Source organism: Gorilla gorilla, chromosome 4 (assembly GCF_029281585.2).
Source record: "Gorilla gorilla gorilla isolate KB3781 chromosome 4, NHGRI_mGorGor1-v2.1_pri, whole genome shotgun sequence".
NCBI classification, from domain to species: Eukaryota; Metazoa; Chordata; class Mammalia; order Primates; family Hominidae; genus Gorilla; species Gorilla gorilla.
In genome coordinates this window covers 19,346,147-19,364,634 of record NC_073228.2, presented here as the reverse complement: position 1 = coordinate 19,364,634, position 18,488 = coordinate 19,346,147, and the positions used below count along the sequence as shown (strand labels likewise).

Here is an 18,488-nt window from a genome sequence, read left to right as displayed (position 1 = left end):
CTCACTCACTGTGTGGCCCAGGGCAAGCTGTTCAACCTCCCTGGGCCTCCATTTCTCTGTTTATGGATGACCTGCCTGACTTTCCAAGAATCACTGGGAAACGGAGCCTTGGAGTTCCCTAGAGAAAGGAGGTGTCATAGTAGGCTAACTGGCCACCACCTTGCAGGTGAACCCCAGAAGAGTGGCTTGGTAGTTTTTTCTCAAAGAAATTCCACAAAGAGGAGGTATGTTGTAATGGAAGAGTATTGGATTTGGCATCAGAACACCAGGTTCCAGTCCTGATTTGCTATTTAAAAGTCACCCATCGTCTCAAAGCTACGGTCTTGCTTGAGTGTGAATCACAATTCTTGCCTTGTACAGGAGGATCAAATCAGGCAGGAATGCAACCACATCAGCCACCTGGAAGGAACATAGGCATCCGCAGAGGTGGGGGTGAGGTGTGGAGTCTCTGCCCGAACATTGGTTAAGTGGTGAGTGAATTGACTGGGATGAAACTGATGAGGATGGTAGTAACGATGCTCTAAAGCACCCGAGTTTTCCCCCGGTTCCCTCAGGGAAGCCCCACTCTGAGACCTGGGACCGCCGCTCCCAAATTCCTGTCCCAGATTCTTTCCTTTTCCGAGGGCATCTAGAGGACAAGCACCTTCTGATCGGAATGTTTTCCAAATACTCAACATCTGGAAGGAGCTGTTACAAAGGCCCCCTTTGTGTAGCCGGGAAATGGGCTGGCAATAAAACAGGGCCAGACCCTGCCGAGCTGGGAATGGCAGTGGGGAGAGGGTGGGTGAGAGGAGCAGCGCAGAACAGGCTGGGAGGAGGACCTGTGAGAGCAAGGTCTCCGAGAGGGGTGTCCGGGCAGCATGGGACAATGGAGAGTGACCATTGCATATCCAGCGCTTTCTATGTGCTTTCTCTATAGTGTCTTATTTATGTAAAAGAAAGTTTCAGCAGTGGTCACGGTGAGGGGGAAAGATGTATCTGAAGCGTGGTGGGAAAGATGGAAGAATTCACTCAACAGTATAACATTTTTCAGGTCTTGACAGAGAAGGCAGAAAAACCTTCCCTGCTGGAGTGTTAAAAGGTGACAACGCCCCAACCCTGTTTCTAACCTGCATCATTCCCCCACTTCCTTAGAGCCATGTGCTCAGAAAGCAGGTCCAGGTGCCCTTGCAGGAGCCACCTGTCCCTTTGTTCCAGCAGGTGTCTGTGAGTCTGTGTGCACGCCCTTGGGGGCTTATGGGACCTATAAGAACAGATGATGCAGTGCCATGATTCTTCCCGTCTGTTCTGCCACAACCAAGCAATGCTCTGCCTTTCCTTGTATGCCCCCTGGCCCCAAGGCAGTCTGAAAATACAAGGGAGTTCTCTTGATGGAAACTTCTTGGGAGACTGCAGGCCTGCTATGCAAAAGTCGCTTCCCAAAAGCCAGAAAGCCATATGCTGTTTATTTCCAAAAGTATCTGGAAATCAATTCAGGCAGCTCTTGCAGAATTTCACAATCTCGGGGCTGGAACGAATCTCAGGAGCCCGATTGCAAATGGGCAGTGGATGGACCACCTGCTTTAGACTCCACGAGGGGGCTTGTTAAACATGCAGAGTCCCAGGCTGAGCCCTGAAACCACCTGGTGAGCGGGGATGGGGAGTTGGAATCCAGAAATCTGCATTTGGTAAGCTCTATGAGTGATTTTTCATTCAAGTGTGAGAAGTATTGATCCAAATCCTGACCCAGGCTCCAGGACAGCAGCACTTGCTAAGGTGAGACACACGGCTGTTTTTTTCCATTCTTAAACATATCTAAGGCTGCATGCATTTCCCTCAGCATTCAGAAAGGCTTCCTCAACTTTCTTTTTTTATATCTAATCTTAGCTTTCTGAGCATCCTCCTTGCATAATTTATTGAGCACAGACTATCTACTGGGTGAGTTCATTGCATATCGCCTTTTCACTATTCATGGCATCCTTTGAGTCACATACAGTTGGAGGCAGCTGGAGAGGGAGGGGAAAATAAGAAGAAAGGAGGTCGTGGTAAAAGAAGGGAAAGGCAGAGATGAGGAAGACCTTCCCTTATCTCCTGCCTTTGGGAACAATAAGCTGACTTATTGGTGTGTCCTGGTCATTTTTACAACTGGAGCAGATAGAGTGTCATTGAAACTCAGAACTGCCACATTTGGAAAAACTAAATTCTACTTTTGTTTTTCCAGACTTCCCAGGCCATATTACATCTTTCTGACCAGTTGGATGCTATAGGAAGTCAGCTCAGATGCTTCTAGGAAACCTTAGGCTTTTGTGAGAAAAAGAAGGCATGCAGCTGGTACTAGCCTCCCCTCTTTTTCCAGCATTGGACAGTGCATTCATTTTCTAGGGCTTCCTAACAAATTACCACCCTCTGGTGGCTTAAAGCAACAGGATCTTATTATCTCAGAGTTCTGGAGACTAGAAGTTTAAAACCAAGGTGTCAGTGGGGCCATACTCCCTCCAAAGCCTCTAGGAGAGAATTTTCCTTGCCTCTTCCAGCTCCTGGTGCTTCCTGGCTGATATGGTTTGTCTTTGTCCCCACTCAAATCTCATCTTGAATTATAGCTCCCATAATTCCCACGTGCTGTGGGAGGGACCAAGTGGGAGGTAACTGAATCACATGAACAGGTTTTTTCTGTGCTGGTCTTGTGATAGTGAACATGTCTCACGAGATCTGATGGTTTTATAAAGGGGAGTTCCCCTGCACTTGCTCTCCTGCTGCTGCCATGTAAGACGTGACTTTGCTCCTCATTCACCTTCTGCCATAACTCTGAGGACTCCCTAGACATGTGGAACTGTTAGTTGATTCAGTTGATTCAACTTCTTTCCTTTATAAATTACCCAGTCTCTTCTTTCCTTTGTAAATTACCCAGTCTCTTCTTTCCTTTATAAATTACCCAATTTATTAGCAGCATAAGAACAGACGAATACACTGGTATTCCCTGGCTTGTGACAACATCATTCCAATCTCTGCTTCTGTCTTCATATGGCCTTTTCCTCCCTGTCTTTGTGTGTCCTTCTCTGTCTCTTATAAGGACACAATCACTGAAGCTCACTCTAATCCCATATGATCTCATCTCAATCCTTAACTACATCTGAAAAGATTCTATAAGGTCACATTCTGAGGTTCCAGGTGGACGTGGATTTTGGTGGAGGACACTATCCAACCCACCACAGATAGGGACATTGTATTAGTCCATTCTCATGCTGCTATAAGGACATACCCAAGACTGGGTAATTTATAAAGGAAATAGGTTTAATTGATCACAGTTCTGCAGGGCTGGGGAGGCCTCAGGAAACTTGCAATCATGACGGAAGGGGAAGCAAACACATCCTTCTTCACATGGAGGCAGGAGAGAGAAGAATGAGTGTGAGCGAAGGGGAAGCCCCTTATAAAACCATCAGATCTCATGGGAACTTACTCACTATTATGAGAACATCATGGCAGAAACAGCCTCCGTGATTCAATGACTTCCTACCAGGCCCCTCCCATGACATGTGGGGATTATGGGAACTACAATTCAAGATGAGATTTGGGTGGGGTCACAGCCAAATCATATCAGACATGATTTACAGAGCCACGGCAGCCTGAGGGGCAGCATGAGGACAAAAATAAGCTAAGAAAGGCAGAGACATCAAAGGCTACATGTGAAGACTCTGAGCTGAGCCATGAGCTGTCAGGTCTGGAAAGAGTCAGTGCAATAAAAACAGCATGGTTCATATTGGTTGTGGAGTCACCCAGACCTGGCTTTAAATTCCAGGCCACTGTCACTTTCAGGAGGGAAACCCAGAAGAGTTTTCTCATGGCTTTAAACTTTATCTAACCTCTTTGAAAACTTTATTTGAGGAATACACAAGATAACGCACTCAATAATTCACTCACACTCCTTGTTCTTTACCTAAGAGCAGCAACTTTGCCTTACTTATTTTTATATCTCCTGCATATGACACATAATATACAGTAATTAATATTTGTGGGCCCAGAGTAATCAACCAAATATTTGTTATGTGTCAGTAGCTACTTTAAATATTACAAAGCTTCAGTTTCTACCAGTGAAATACAGGGATTTGTTGGGCCTGGGTTACTGGAGTGTTACTGGAATAATAGGCCATTAAAGATCAGGAAGGCTTCCAGTTCAACGTGGTAGATGAAGTATGCATGTGTGCCCCCACTCCAATCTCACATTAAATTGTAATTCCCCAGTGTCAGGGGTGGGGCCTGGTGGGAGGTGATTGGATCATGGGGGTGGATTTCTCATGAATGGTCTAGCACTGTCCCCCTTAGTACTGTCCTCATGATAGTGAGTGAGGTCTCACGAAATCTGGTCGTTTAAGTGTGTGCAGCATCCCCCCACCCGTGCTCTCTTGCTTCTGCTCTGGCCATGTGACGTGACTGCTTCCCTTCACCTTCTGCCATGATTGTAAGCTTCCTGAGGCCTCCCCAGAAGCTGAGTAAATGCCAGCACCACGCTTCCTGTATAGCCTGCAGAACCATGAGCCAATTAAACCTCTTTTCTTTATAAATTACCGTCTCAGATATTTCTTTATAGCAACGCTTGAATGGCTTAATACAACATGATCCTTTCCACTCCTTCCCTAAGCCCCTGAAATGACAGTAAACAAAATTAAAAGATAAAAAAAGTCAGAAAGACAAGGAGAATGAGAGAGGAGAGGACATGAGAGGGTTTTGAAAGTCAGCAGCTTTCTCTTCTCTCTTCCTTGGCGCTGCCTACGGAGGTGGCAGCCATCTCCTACTCAGCGTCGTGGCTACCCTCAGACCCCTCGTGAAGCCCAGGATCGTGAAAAACAGAACCGAGAAGTTCATCTGGCACCAGTCAGATCCATATGTCAAAATTAAGTGTAAATGGCAGAAACCCAGAGGTACTGACAACAGGGTTCATAGAAAGTTCAAGGGCTGCTCAACATTAGTTATAGGAGTAACAAAAAAACAAAGCACATGCCGCCCAGTGGCTTCTGGAAGTTCCTGGTCCACAATGTCAAGGGGTTAGAAGTGCTGCCGATGTGCAACAAATCTTACTGTGCTGAGATGGCTCACAGTGTTTCCTCCAAAAATGGCAAAGCCATCATGGAAAGAGTAGCCCAGCTGCTCTCAGAGCCACCAACCCCAAGGCCAGGCTGCACAGCGAAGAACAGGAATACACAGCTCATGTGCATGTCTTATTTGTGTTTAAACAAAACCATAAAAACTGCCTGAAAAAAAAAGAAGAAAAAAAAATGTCAGCAACTGATTTAGCTGATTAAAAAAAGGTGAAGCACAACTGACTACAGAGGAAGAGGCCATGCAAGGTAGCCGACCCACACCTTGACCCACCAGGATGCAAGGAATTGGATGGAGTCACCTGTTGTCTCCCAAAGCAGTGTGTGCAATGGGGCAGGGAACAGCAGGCTTCCTTGAGAGTCTGTACCAAGCTACCGGAGCTCCCGGATCCCCAGCACACCCCTGCCCTGTGCACCAGGCAACTCCTCATCCGCCACAACAGGAGACAAAACTGAACCAGGGAGAGTCCAGATGTGGAGACTGCATAGGGCAGGGGCAGCACAAGGACCAGAAGACAGGGGTAAAAAAGAAATGTCTACATGCCCCTTCACCTAGTTTGCTCTCCAAATGTTAGAGACCAACTTACAATCCACCCATGAGAACGGTCTGGATTCCTCTGTGGTAAGATAGATCATCCCAAGAGAAAGCCCTAAACATAGTGATATTTAAGAGTCTCCAGTGAAAAGTGGAGTCTCTCTGTAAGTGCCCTACAGCGAGATTTATCAGCTGTCTGGTCCCATCCACCTCCACCCCTACATCCAGAGCATTCAATGAGGCAAGCATCATCAGGCAGTCGGAGAAAATTCCCAGTAGGAAAGACAGAGACTAAAATAAGAAAATAGTGTGGGGCAGTGGGGGTGGTGGGAGCAGGGAAGGAGAAAGAAACCTGGAGAAAATAGGGAGCAAAAGAAAAAAAAGAAGAAAAACGGTGACCTCCTTTCATTATTATCCCTGGATAGATAGAAGAAAGAATTGCCTTCAAGAAAGAAGAACAGAAGGCCACAAGAAGGAATTTTATGGCAACTAGAGCTTTTAAAAATTACTAAGTTTCTCTTATTCCTTAAGAGAAACAGTAAGACAGAATGATGAAAAAGAAGAGCAAACCAGGGGTTCCAAGATCCAACAAATAAGAATTCCAAAAGAAGAACAGAAAAAAATTGAGGAAAGGAAATTGTGAAATAAATAAGAAAGTGAACATGAGTTTCCATATTGAAATAGATGATCAGGGGCCCAGTTCAATGACTGAAAATAGACCCATACCAAGACCCTGTGTCATGAAACTTCAGCTCATTAGACATAAAATAACCTTCAAAGGAGGGAAGTAGGAGGTGAGGAAAGGAGAGACAGGGAAAGAGAGAGAGAGAAATTTCATATACAAAAGAGAAGGAATCTGAAGAGTATGGAACAACTCAATAGCAACACACAAGATGAGAAGGTAATGGAGCAATAATATCAAATTTCTAAGATAAACTGATTTTCCACCTAAACGTCTGTAGCAAACAAACTATCAATCAAGTGTGACAAAAGCATTTTAGAATATGCAAGTTCTCAAAAAATTTTCCTCCACAGAAAGCTATGGAAGGATATGCTCCATCAGAATGAGGGAGTAAATCAAGAAAAAGGAAGATTTGGGAGAGCCTGGTAGCAGAGTATTTCATTCAGGGATTGCCTAGGGTGGCATAAAACAGATCCATGAGCAAAGAGACATTTATTGTGCTCAAATACAAAAGTCCGGTGGGAGCAGTCACAATGCAACAGTTCCGTGATATCCCAATGTGCCCAGTGCTGACTGTCTGTCTTGTCTTACCAAAGCTGGTGTACAGACTCCATCCTCATGCTTGCCTCATGGTGCTATGGTGGCTGTCCCATCTCTAGCTTTTCATCTGTATTCCAGGCAGAAAGAAGAATGCAGCAAATGAGAAAAGAACAGCCTCTACCTCGGAAAAACAAAACTTTCTTAGAAAAATTATCAGCAGCCTACTGCTTTTGTCTCCTTGGCCAGAATTGTGTCACCCTGTAGCTACAATGGGCTGGGAAATACAGTTTTTAGGTTGGTATATTAGTTTCCTATTGCTGTTGTAATAAATAACCATGAAGAGTGGTTTAAAACAAAGCAAATGTATTATCTTACAGTTCTAGAGGTCAGAAGTCTGAAGTGGGTCTCACTGGGCTAAAATCAAGGTGTCCTTGGCAGGGCCAAGTGCTTTTCTGGAGGCTCCAGGGGAGAATTTGTTTTTTTATCTCTTCCAGCTTCTAGAGGCCACCTATTTTCCTTGACTCATGGCTCCTTCCTCTGTCTTCAAAGCTTGCAATGGCCAGTTGAGTCTTTCACACCTCGTACGACTCTGACTCACATTCTTCTGCCATCTTTTTCCATTTACAAGGACACTTGTGATTACATCTGTCTATTGGGAAAATCCGGGGTCACTTCCCCATCTCAAGGTCAGCTGGTAAGCAACCTTAATTCCATTTGCAACTTTGAATCCCCTTTGCCATGTAACATAAGACAATCACAGCTTTTGGGGATTAGAACACAGACATCTTTTTTGTTTTTATTTTTAATAGAGATGGGGTCTCGCTTTGTCATCCAGGCTGGAGCACAGTAACGCAATTGTAGCTCACTGCAGCCTTAAACTCCCAGTCTCAAGCAATCCTCCCACTTTGGCCTCCTGAAGTGCTGGGATTACAGGGATGAGCCACTACATCCGGCCAGGACATAGACATTTTTAGGAGACCCTTATTCTGCCTACTATCTACTATACTGGGCATAGTAGATATAGTTGCAGCTTGGTATAAAATCTGGATCATTTTACTTTTTTTATTTGAGACAAAGTCTGGCTCTATCAACCAGGCTGGAGTGCAGTGGTGCCATCTTGACTCACTGCAATCTCTGCCTTCTGGGCTTGAGACATCCTTCCACCTCAGTCTCCCAAGTAGCTGGGACTACAGGCACACACCACCAGGCCCAGCTAATTTTGGTATTTTTTGTAGAGATGGGGGTTCACCATGTTGCCCAGGCTAGTCTTGAACTTGTGAGCTCAAGCGATTCACCTGTCTTAGCCTTCCAAAATACTGGGATTACAGGCATGAGCCACAGCCCCTGACCTGGGTCATTTTATTTAGTATGAAGGGAAGTGTGAATTTAGGCAGGCACACATGCTAAGGATTATGGAGTGGAAAGATGGGAGGAGGCAGGGGTCCCCAGTGGCACCACAGAGTCATTTCTCCAAACCCAGACTGAACCTCTGCTGTACTTCGAGTTACACGAGAGACATCTACCCTTATGTGGTTAAGCTGCTTTAGCAAGGCTTGAGTTCCATGAAGCCCAGTGTAAGCCCAAGGAAACTTTCACGTTTTAAGGTAAGAATTCAATAGATAATGTTTAAAACCAAAACAAGGAGAAATGCCAGGATGAGCATGGTATTGGGAAGTAGGAGGTAAATATCAAAAGAAACATCTAAATCAGAATTTAAACAGGTGCCCCCAGGGAGCAGATTCAGAGTTGGGGAAGTAGAGGGAAGAGCATGGCTGACTTCCTTCAAAAATGGTTTTCATGCCATTTGACTTACTAAACTTCATTTATCTGTTATTATGCCTAATGAAAATCAATTTTTAATTTAAAAGTGATGATAATAGTTTGGAGCATCTATAGCAATAAACTAGGAGGTGGAAGAAAATTATCTACCCATGCAATTCCCCCACCCGGGCTGCATCAGGCTGGAAGGGTCATGAAATGGTTCCCGCAGGGGCCACCGTGGAGCACAACCAGGAGGTGACACACAGCCTTGGCACAACAGTGGTCTACATTTACCTTCCCCAGCGAGGGTCCTCAGCATCCTGCTAGCCCTCCTGAGCTACAAAGGACAGGAAGTTGGCGCAGATTTGTTTTCTTTCCCTAACAAGATCTCATTTTAGGAGCAGAGCTCAGAAGAGCAAACCGAGAAAAGAAAAGTCAGGGGCTGGTTTCAGGGAGAAGAGTGACCACGGGCCATTCCTTGGGCCATGTCTGCTTCTCTAAGCCTGGCCCTGGGGAACAAAACTTAGATCTTGATCATCCAGCATAGCTCTGGCATGCTGAGTGTGTGATACACCTGTCTCCACCGTCAGGCAAACGAGTGGGTTCACAGGCAGAGGCCTGCCCTGCCAAACAATGCTCCCCTTTGTCCCCGCCCAGGGCTCAGGAGCCGCAAGGAAGCCAAATCCATCAGCACTTGTCAGGGCCCTTGATGCACACAATGCAAGTTATGATCCACACTCCCCGGCAAAGCCCCAGGCTTCCAGCAGGCAGCATTAACTGACACGCAATGTGTCAGTCAGCCTTCTAAAAGCCAGGGGTGGGGATCTGTGCCAGGGGGCCACTGAGCTTTCATTCCCAGAAGCCAACCAGAGCCAGTGAAGGGGCCGCAGAGACTCCAACACATCATTTTCATAAAAACAGCCCCAGGAGAGCATTGCATTAGGAAAAATCATTTCCCGTATTGGCAGCGGGCTCTTCCGATGGCTTTAGCAAATACCACGCACACCGAAGCAGTGCGGTGCACGCCCTTGGCTCATGTGCCCGACCACATATGGGACAGACCAGGGATGAGGGAGACTGGAAGTATGAATTCCCAAATCAGACTCCCTACAAATGCAACACCGCCTGCAAAGGGTCGCCCCTCCTTCGTAGCCAGCAAGGTGGCAGGCTTTACAGAAGCAAGGGGATTTTGTGACCAAAAAGAACCTGCAAGCGGCCTCTGTGGATGCTGCCAAGGTTATTGTGTGCACTTCTTGATGCATCGTGCAAACCACTCTGGGCTGTCCTATTCTGTTCGGTCACCTCCTCCCTGTCTCCACCCTCCCACCACGTGACTGCCAGTCACCAGGCCAGGAATATCACAAGCGTCTTCCTTGGGCAAACAACCGTTCCTCTGCAGACACCTAGACTGACCCTGGCACTCGACACAGAGGGAGGGGACGGAAGACGAGTGTGTGTTCAAAGTCTGCAGTCCCCTGGGGAGGGGTCACTGGCACCATATGCCTTGGCTACCGGGACAAGGCAAGTTCAGAGCTACAATTAGTGCTGATTCAGCCACGCTCCCTCGGTCTCATTCCCTAGGCTTCCCTACAAGCCTAGTTATGGGCATGAAATGAGCTAGTGAATGAGTTTTCAGAAAAGCAAACGTTCCCTTAGAAATACAAAATATTTGAGCCAAATAATATCAAGTAAGATTTTGTTGTTTCTGGCTAAAGGTCACTGTTTAACTTAAAGGAAAGCAATAAAATATATGCAATATATAAATTCTATAAATTATAGTTATAGAGTAAATTATAGTAAATTTATACAGTAAATTATAGTTATATAGTAAATTATATAGTATCACTTCTTTTGGTGTGATAATGGTATTGGAGTCATGTAAAAAAGAATGCCATTCCTTCTCAAGATACATACTGACCTGTTTATGAATAAAATGACAAGATGTCTGTTTTTTTGTTTGTTTGTTTGTTTTTAATTTTTTTGTGGACGGAGTCTCGGTCTGTCGCCCAGGCTGGAGTGCAGTGGCACGATCTTGACTCACTGTAACCTCTGCGTCCCAGGTTCAAGCGATTCTCCTACCTCAGCCTCCTGAGTAGCTGGGATTACAGGCCTGTGCCACCACGCCCAGCTACTTTTTGTATTTTTAGTAGAGATGGGGTTTCGCCATCTTGGCCAGGCTGGTTTCGAACTCCTGACATCAACTGATCTGCCCACCTCGGCCTCCCAAAGTGCTGAGATAACAGCTGTGAGCCACCGCATCCAGCCTGTTTGTTTTTAATAACAAGGAGGAGGAGAGAAGTGAATAGGGCAGGACTGGCCAAGGGTTGATGGTTGCTGGATTGTGTGATGGGGACGTGAGGGTTCATGACACCATTCTGTTTGTTTGAGCATAGGTTTGAAATTCTCCATAATATAAGGTTGAACAAAAACACAGTTTAAAGATCAAGACAGCATAAAGAATAAATCAGTGAGTGTACAAACTTATGCATGCAAATGATCAGATCTGGCCTTGCTTTGAAATTGTAGTGGCTAAAACAGATTTGGTTTTGCTTTTTGTAACCAGACAGTAAGAAGGTGAGGAAGCTCCTGTGGGTGTCAGACAATAAACCATTCACTGGTTTTTGGTTCTTGTTTTTGAGATGGGGTCTCACTCTGTTGCCCAGGCTGGCACTCACCGTTTTTGGTAGGATTCCAGAGCAAAACCTAGTGACATTTACTCTCAAAAATATATCTGCTGTAGTATCAGACTTATGTCTAACAAAATTAGTGATCAGATGGGAGGCTGACTATCCTGAAACAGGATACAGTTTGATCAAGGCAGTAGGTACGTTTTAAAAGGACAGACTGGGCCTGGCGGCCGTGGTGTCTCTTGCCTGTAATCCCAGCACTTTGGGAGGCTGAGGTGGGTGGATTACCTGAGGTCAGGAGTTTGAGACCAGCCTGGCCAACATGGCAAAACCCTGTCTCTATTAAAAACACAAAAATTAGCCAGGTGTGGTGGTGTACACCTGTAGTCTCACCTACTTGGGAGGTTGAGGCAGGTGAATCGCTTGAACCCAGGAGGCTGAGGTCATGATGAGCCAAAAATCACACCATTGCACTCCAGCCTGGGTGACAAAGCAAGACTCTGTCTCAACAAAATAAAAAATAGAAATAAAAGGACAAACTGGTCAGGTATAATGGCTGGCAACAATCTCTTTTAATCACCTGGTACCCTAAGGTAAAGCATCCCCAAAAACCTCAAGGATATTTTTATTAGTTTTGTGTGTTATTTGAGAGAGCCGTAATTCCATTTTTAGCTGGTGCATTGTTCAAGCTAATGTTATCTACTTAATCTTTTCCTCTGGCTAGTTTGGTTCTTAGCAGGTTGTGTTGGTTGAGATTAAGATTAGAGATGTAATATCAAAACCACCAGTTCAGAACCTGAATTGTAACAGACACATCCATCTGCAGAGATGCTCTTTCCTTCTGATTGGCAAGATTGTAACCTACTTCTCAATTGATTTCAGCATCGAACACCCCGGGCTGGCTCAATTCCTTTCTACACCTGCCAAGAAAATCTAAGTGGATAATGATGCTGACCAATCTATGGGCCGTGGGCAACACAGGAAGTCAGTGGGCCCGCAAAAAGCTGGGCACCACGTGTTACGGGTAATATTCTCAGGGCCCAAAATGGGTGGCACCAGCCTCGCTGACCAGTCAAAGGAGGCAGGAAATGGAAGCTGAGCTCACGGTGGGAGGAAGCTGGGTGTGGGTGGTGGTGGCAGCCCTGGGAAGAGAAAGGTGTGTTTCTGAGGGCGCCTTGTGCCCTACCTGTTTGCTGCAGCTTTCCAAACCACAAAGCCCTGCCTGCAGCTCCCTGCCAAGGCTGATCATAATCTGCCATGCTATCGGCATTGTCATCTCTTATACAGATGCACATTGAGTGCCTCTAATTCTGAGGATGATCCCCTGAGGAATCTTGCCTTTTCCCAGCGCCATGCTGCTTGTCCATCCAGGCACGTGGCAGCAACACCACCACAGGGATGCCCAGGGTGCCAAGCTGCATGCCCGCTACCTCCCCTCCCTCCTGCTTCCTCAGCCCACCTCTTCTACCCCAACCCTGAGCCTCAGAAGGAGGCCGAACCATCTGCCCGTTTTCATTCTTGTCTTTTGCAGTTGGGAAATGAATCTTCAGTGACAGAGCCCACAGAGGAAAACACCCAAACCTGACCCTCCCTTTAACCTTGCGAGCGCTATCACTCAGCCAGATACCACCACTGTTTCCCGAGGACTAAGAGAGATGGCTCTTTGCCTGGTGGAGCTGTGAGGACGATGATGGGAAACGGGCATGCTGGCATCGGAGCTTTTCTGGATTGGAAAAAGAGGATTTTACTTTTCAGCACCTGCCAGCATGACAGGTTTGCCAAGAATTCTACACTAAACAAACACACACGCCTACATCACCCCTCCTCCCAAGCAGGCATAACCCACTGGGGAAGGAAACAGCTCAGGAAGGCGGATGGCAGGGGTTCGTGAACCTTGCTAGTTTCCAGGGCATGATCCATTTTAATCTCTGCCAGAGGACTTAAAAATCTATTCTGTCAATATCTCCCTATTAGTAAAGTTTGGGTCCCAAAGCAAGAAAACTAAGGCTTAATTTTGACTTAGAAGACTGTTGTTGTTGTTTTATTATAAGTTTTGATTATGTAGTATGTGTGTGTATATATGTTATTCACTACATACATATTTATATATTTTTAATATATTTTATATTTTAATATAACATATAATACATATGTATTATATAATATGTAATTATATATTAAAATATATAATTATACATATATTTTAATATATAAAGTATATTTTAATGTATATATAAATTATACACATGTATATTCAAATGTGTATATCAATATTTATGTATATATTTAGATTTGAAAGCCTTGGGGGACATGTAGGTCCATATCCTCTTGTAGATATCGTAGTGGGATCCTGGCTTTTGGTTATTGTCTCCCCCAAGTCTCCTATTCCCTTTCCGTCCCATTTTTTTCTTGCAAAGAACAAGCAATGACTGAGGCTTTCATAGCCATTGTCACAGAATAGGTCCTGTGGTGAGTTGGTATGTAAAAAGTTCCTGGACCAAAATAAAGGTGGTGACCAAAATGAAGTCATCTCTGCCACCTCCCAGTGGGTATCAACGTGGAAACGGTAACTTGAATCTGAAGCTTCTTTGTGCCCAGCCCCACTGTGCTGATGAGAGCAGACAGGGTGGGAGAGAAAGGGGCACACAGAGGGGACATGTGGATGCCGTTCCTCAAGCCCTTGAAGAAACCAAGAGTTGGCCGCAGCCCTGACCCAGAGTTCTGGGAGATGGGTCCGTGGTAACCCCGCAAGGGAGAAGAGTGCAGGAAGGCCAGGATTCCCAGGGCTCATCCAGAACAGCCCATCCGTCCAGATGGGTATCCTTGATTCCAGTACCTTCCCTGCTCACACATCTCTTTCACCCATTCATTGTACCACTTTGAAGTGTAGAATATGCAAAAGAGAGAATAAAATCATATCATCGCCACATGTAGTTTGCTGTGTCATGCTTATCCTGGTGGATGAAAAAGAGGCCCACGAACCTATGGAAGCCATTCTTGCCACCTGGGTTTATCAGCCAATAGACCATGGCAGAGGTGATGGGATGTCATGCCCATGCTTATGCTATATTACATAAGACCCTCACTTACTAGCTGACTCAGTCAAGGGGCTCTCCTTGCTGGTTTGATCAGTAAGCAGCCATGCTGGGAAAAACCCATGTCCCTAGGAGCTGAAGGAAGCCTCTAGCTCACAGCCAGCAAGAAGCAGGGTCCCTAAACCCATACCTGCCAGAATTGAATACTGCCAGCAATGGGAGTGAGTTTGGGAGCAGATTCCTCCCCACTTGAGCCCCTGGAGGAGACTATAGTTAGGCCAACCCCTTGATTGCAGCTTGTCAGACCCTGAACAGATGCCCAGTTAAAACTGTGTCCAGATTTCTAACCGAGAGAAACTGAAATAATCACGTGTTGTTTTAATCTGCTAAATTCGTGGTAGTTTGTTACACACAAATAGAAAATGAATACAACGACCGTCTCCCACCAACTTACCAAATATGATAAATGTTCACATGGAAGAAATGTACAGACTCATACATCATCTATTCAAGTGCAGTCCTTTGTTTTTTAACCTGTGTTACAGGCTTGTTAGGAACTGAAAAAAAATACATTTTTTTTTTTTTTTTTTTTTGAGACAGTCTCACTGTGTTGCCCAGGCTGGGGTACTCTGGTGTAATCTTGGCCCACTGCAACCTCTGCCTCCCGGGTTCAAGTGATTCTCCTGCCTCCTACTCTAGCCTCCCAAGTAGCTGGGACTACAGATGCGCAACACCACACCCGGCTGATGTTTTTGTTTTTAGTAGAGATGGGGTTTCACCATGTTGGCCAGGCTGATCAGGAGCTCCTGACCTCATGAGATCCACCCACCTTGGCCTTCCAAAGTGCTGGGATTATAGGGGTGAGCCACCACTCCTGGCCAAAAATTTACATTTCTATACTTTCACATAATAAGTTCAGTAAGTATTTTCACTGAAACAGCAGAAAGGGAGCTGGTTCTAATTGAAGACCAACTTTGAAAAGATTTAAATTTTACTAATCTTAAATCAGTTCATTGTTGTTTTCCATGGGACATACTCCAGGGCATGGTGGTGACCAATGCAGTCTGCAAACCCAAGTGCACATTGAACCCGACCCTAAAAGGCAAAGGTCAGAGAAAGGGTACACCTCTGACCTCCTTCCTGCACAACTACAAAGTGGAACCCAAGCTTTGGCTAAGGGCCTCCCCTCTTTGCATGCTCCCCAGGCTTGCCCCATGTTTCCACTTTTCCCTGATGCATCCTGGGCTTCTTGGAGGTCATGGTGAGAGACAGGACTAGCTGGACTTCCTAGGCCGACTAAGAATTCCTAAGCCTAGCTGGGGAAGGTGACTGCACCCACCTTTAAACATGGGGCTTGTAACTCAGCTCACACCCGACCAATCAGGTAGTAAAGAGGGCTCACTAAAATACAAATTAGGCTAAAAGCACGAGGTAAAGAAATACTCAAATCATATATTGCCTGAGAGCACAGGGGGAGGGACAATGATAGGGATATAAACCCAGGCATTCGAGCAGGGAGCGGCAACCCCCTTTGGGTCCCCTCCCTTGTATGGGAGCTCTGTTTTCATGCTATTAAATCTTGCAACTGCACACTCTTCTGGTCTGTGTTTGTTACGGCTCGAGTTGAGCTTTCACTCACCGTCCACCACTGCTGTTTGCCACTGTTGTAGACCCACTGCTGACTTCCACCCCTCCAGATCCAGCAGGGTGTCCGCTGTGCTCCTGATCCAGTGAGGCGCCCATTGCCACTCCCGTTTGGGCTAGAGGCTTACCACTGTTCCTGCGTGGCTAAGTGTCCGGGTTCGTCCTAGTCGAGCTGAACACTAGTCACTGGGTTCCACGGTTCTCTTCCATGACCCACGGCTTCTAATAGAGCTATAACACTCACCGCATGGCCCAACGTTCCATTCCTTGGAATCGGTGACGCCAAGAACCTCAGGTCGGAGAACAAAATGCTTGCCGCCATCTCGGGAGCTGCCTGCCCCATCATGGGAGCGGCTCGCCACCATCTTGGGAGCTTTAAGGACAAAGACTCACCTCTAACAATGGCTCTTGTAATCAGCGAAGGGAGAGGCTAGCTTGGCCTTAAACCCCACGGCTGGGTCCTCACCACGTCCAAACAGGCTGGATCTGCTCGCTCCTTGCCAGGAGGAGGGAGGCCAATGAGAAATGTATCATTGTGGCTCATAGTGCACCAGAGAATGGAGACTATATCAGAAAAGACCCCGCATGATTTCCAAGCTGATCTTTTAATTTGGGGGAGGATCACGGGCTGTGGGGATGCTGGGATACAGGTCCATAGGTTCACCCTCTACAAAGAATCACACGTCTTTCCTTGGGCCACACAAACCAGTTGCTCTTCTGTTACAGGAAAAGGGTCCTGATCCAGTCCCCAAGAGAGGGTTCTTGGATCTCACGCAAGAATTCAAGGCGAGTCCAAAGTGCAAAGTGAAAGCAAGGTTATTAAGAAAGTAAAGGAATAAAAGAATGGCTACTCTGTAGACAGAGCAGCCCCAAGGGCTGCTGGTTGCCTATTTTTATGGTTATTTCTTGAAGATATGCTAAACAAGGGGTGGATTATTCATGCCTCTCCTTTCTAGACCATATAGGGTAACTTCCTGACATTGCAGTGGCATTTGTAAACTGTCATGGTGCTGGTGGGAGTGTAGCAGTGAGGATGACCAGAGGTCACTCTCGTGACCATTTTAGTTTTGGTGGGTTTTGGCCAGCTCCTTTACTGCAACCTGTTTTATCAGCAAGGTCTTTATGACCCATATTTTTGTGCTGACCTCCTATCTCATCCTGTGACTTAGAATGCCTTAACTGCCTGGATAGGCAGTCCAGTAAGTTTCAGCCTCGTTTTACCCAGCTCCTATTTAAGATGGAGTTGTTCTGGTTCACACGCCTCTGACACTTCCAGCTCTTCCACCCACACACATCTTCCCTGTCTTGGGGCAGAGGGCAGTAGCCTCGTACCCTGAGGATTCTTGAAGGTCTGGGGTCCGAGCAGCTCCATCAGAAGCCCCATCGGGGACCTCTGAGGGCTCAGTGACAGTCCCTGGGGACAGACGGTGGCTCCCCAGGACGCTTTCCCTATTAAGCCACTGGCAGAGTCCGGACACTTTCACCGGGTGGAGAGCTAGAAGGTCAGAGAGCCAGAGAGAATCCAGAGGTAGGTTCAGGGTTACTGTTTTGCTCAGCCCTGGATGGCCAGGCCCAGCCTCCCGCATTCTACTGGAAGGAGGAGGAAGACGGGTTTAGTTCTTCCCAGGGCAGGAGAGAGAAGCACAATTGTGGGCTGGGTTCCTCCTGCCTCTGAACACAGCGCCATCCCTTCTCCCAGGTGCTGGGCTGGGGTGTGTGGAAGATGAAGGAAAAGTGAATTAACTAAATAGGGTTCCTGCAGTGTCTGGGAAGCCTCTAAACCCCCGAGCACCTCAGGCTTCCCTGCCCTGATTCAGAGGTGAGGTTACCTAAAAGCCAAGGAAGCCTGGGCTTCGGGGACCCTCACTCACAGGCCCCCTTCCAAAAAAGCCCTGCACCTAAGCTTGTATTGGGACTTCTGTATTATTTTTCCCAAAGGGCGCTCCCCACGTTGTATACACTTCCGGCCCCCAAATCTGGATCCATCCTGGGAAGGGACAAACTGGGGGCAGCCTACCCACATTCGGCCAGCGGGGAGTCCGACCGGTCTTGGTATCTCCAAGCGAGGTAACAGTGGTCGCGCCTTGCGTCCCTCCCCCTCCGGGGCGCATCGCCCCTTGCGTGCAAAGCCCCGGCACCGCCACGAGTCTCGCCCCGCCCTGCACAGGTAAACAGCCGCCGGCCGCCGGCCGTCCGCCCTGCAGGGCAGCCCGGGGACCTGCCCCCGGCGCCACGCCCGGCGCCCCGGGGAGGCCCAGCCCGCAGGCCCCGCAGACTGGGCGCCGCGCCCTGGGAACGCGCACCGGGGCAGGCAGCCCGGCCTCACCTGGCCCCAGCGCGGAGCCGGATCACACCTGCCTGCTGGGTGAGCCGAGGGCATTCGCGGAAGGGAAGAGACAAGACCTGGGAAGGGACGCCTGTGGCTTAGAAAGACCCTCAGGCAGGGCCGGGCGTGGGGTGCGCTGATAAAAATTCCTGGAGCTGTATAATTCACATCGCAGATTTTTCCCTTTGCCTCAATCTAAAAGGAATGGGAAAGAACAGCCGCTGGGCTCTCATTTGCTTCCAACTTACACAGATTCAACTATCATT

At 47.1% G+C, this 18,488-nt stretch overlaps 1 long non-coding RNA gene and 1 pseudogene across 1 annotated transcript; both read left to right on the top strand.

Moving 5' to 3' along the window:
* Window positions 1–1,734: 1,734 nt before the first annotated feature.
* On the top strand, window positions 1,735–13,118 carry LOC134756442 (uncharacterized). Its single transcript, XR_010133644.1, has 4 exons — window positions 1,735–1,755; window positions 7,324–7,523; window positions 12,100–12,241; window positions 12,749–13,118. It is a non-coding gene; the product is annotated as an uncharacterized lncRNA (long non-coding RNA).
* Window positions 2,802–6,675, top strand: LOC129533437 (large ribosomal subunit protein eL32-like; annotated as a pseudogene).
* Window positions 13,119–18,488: the final 5,370 nt, after the last annotated feature.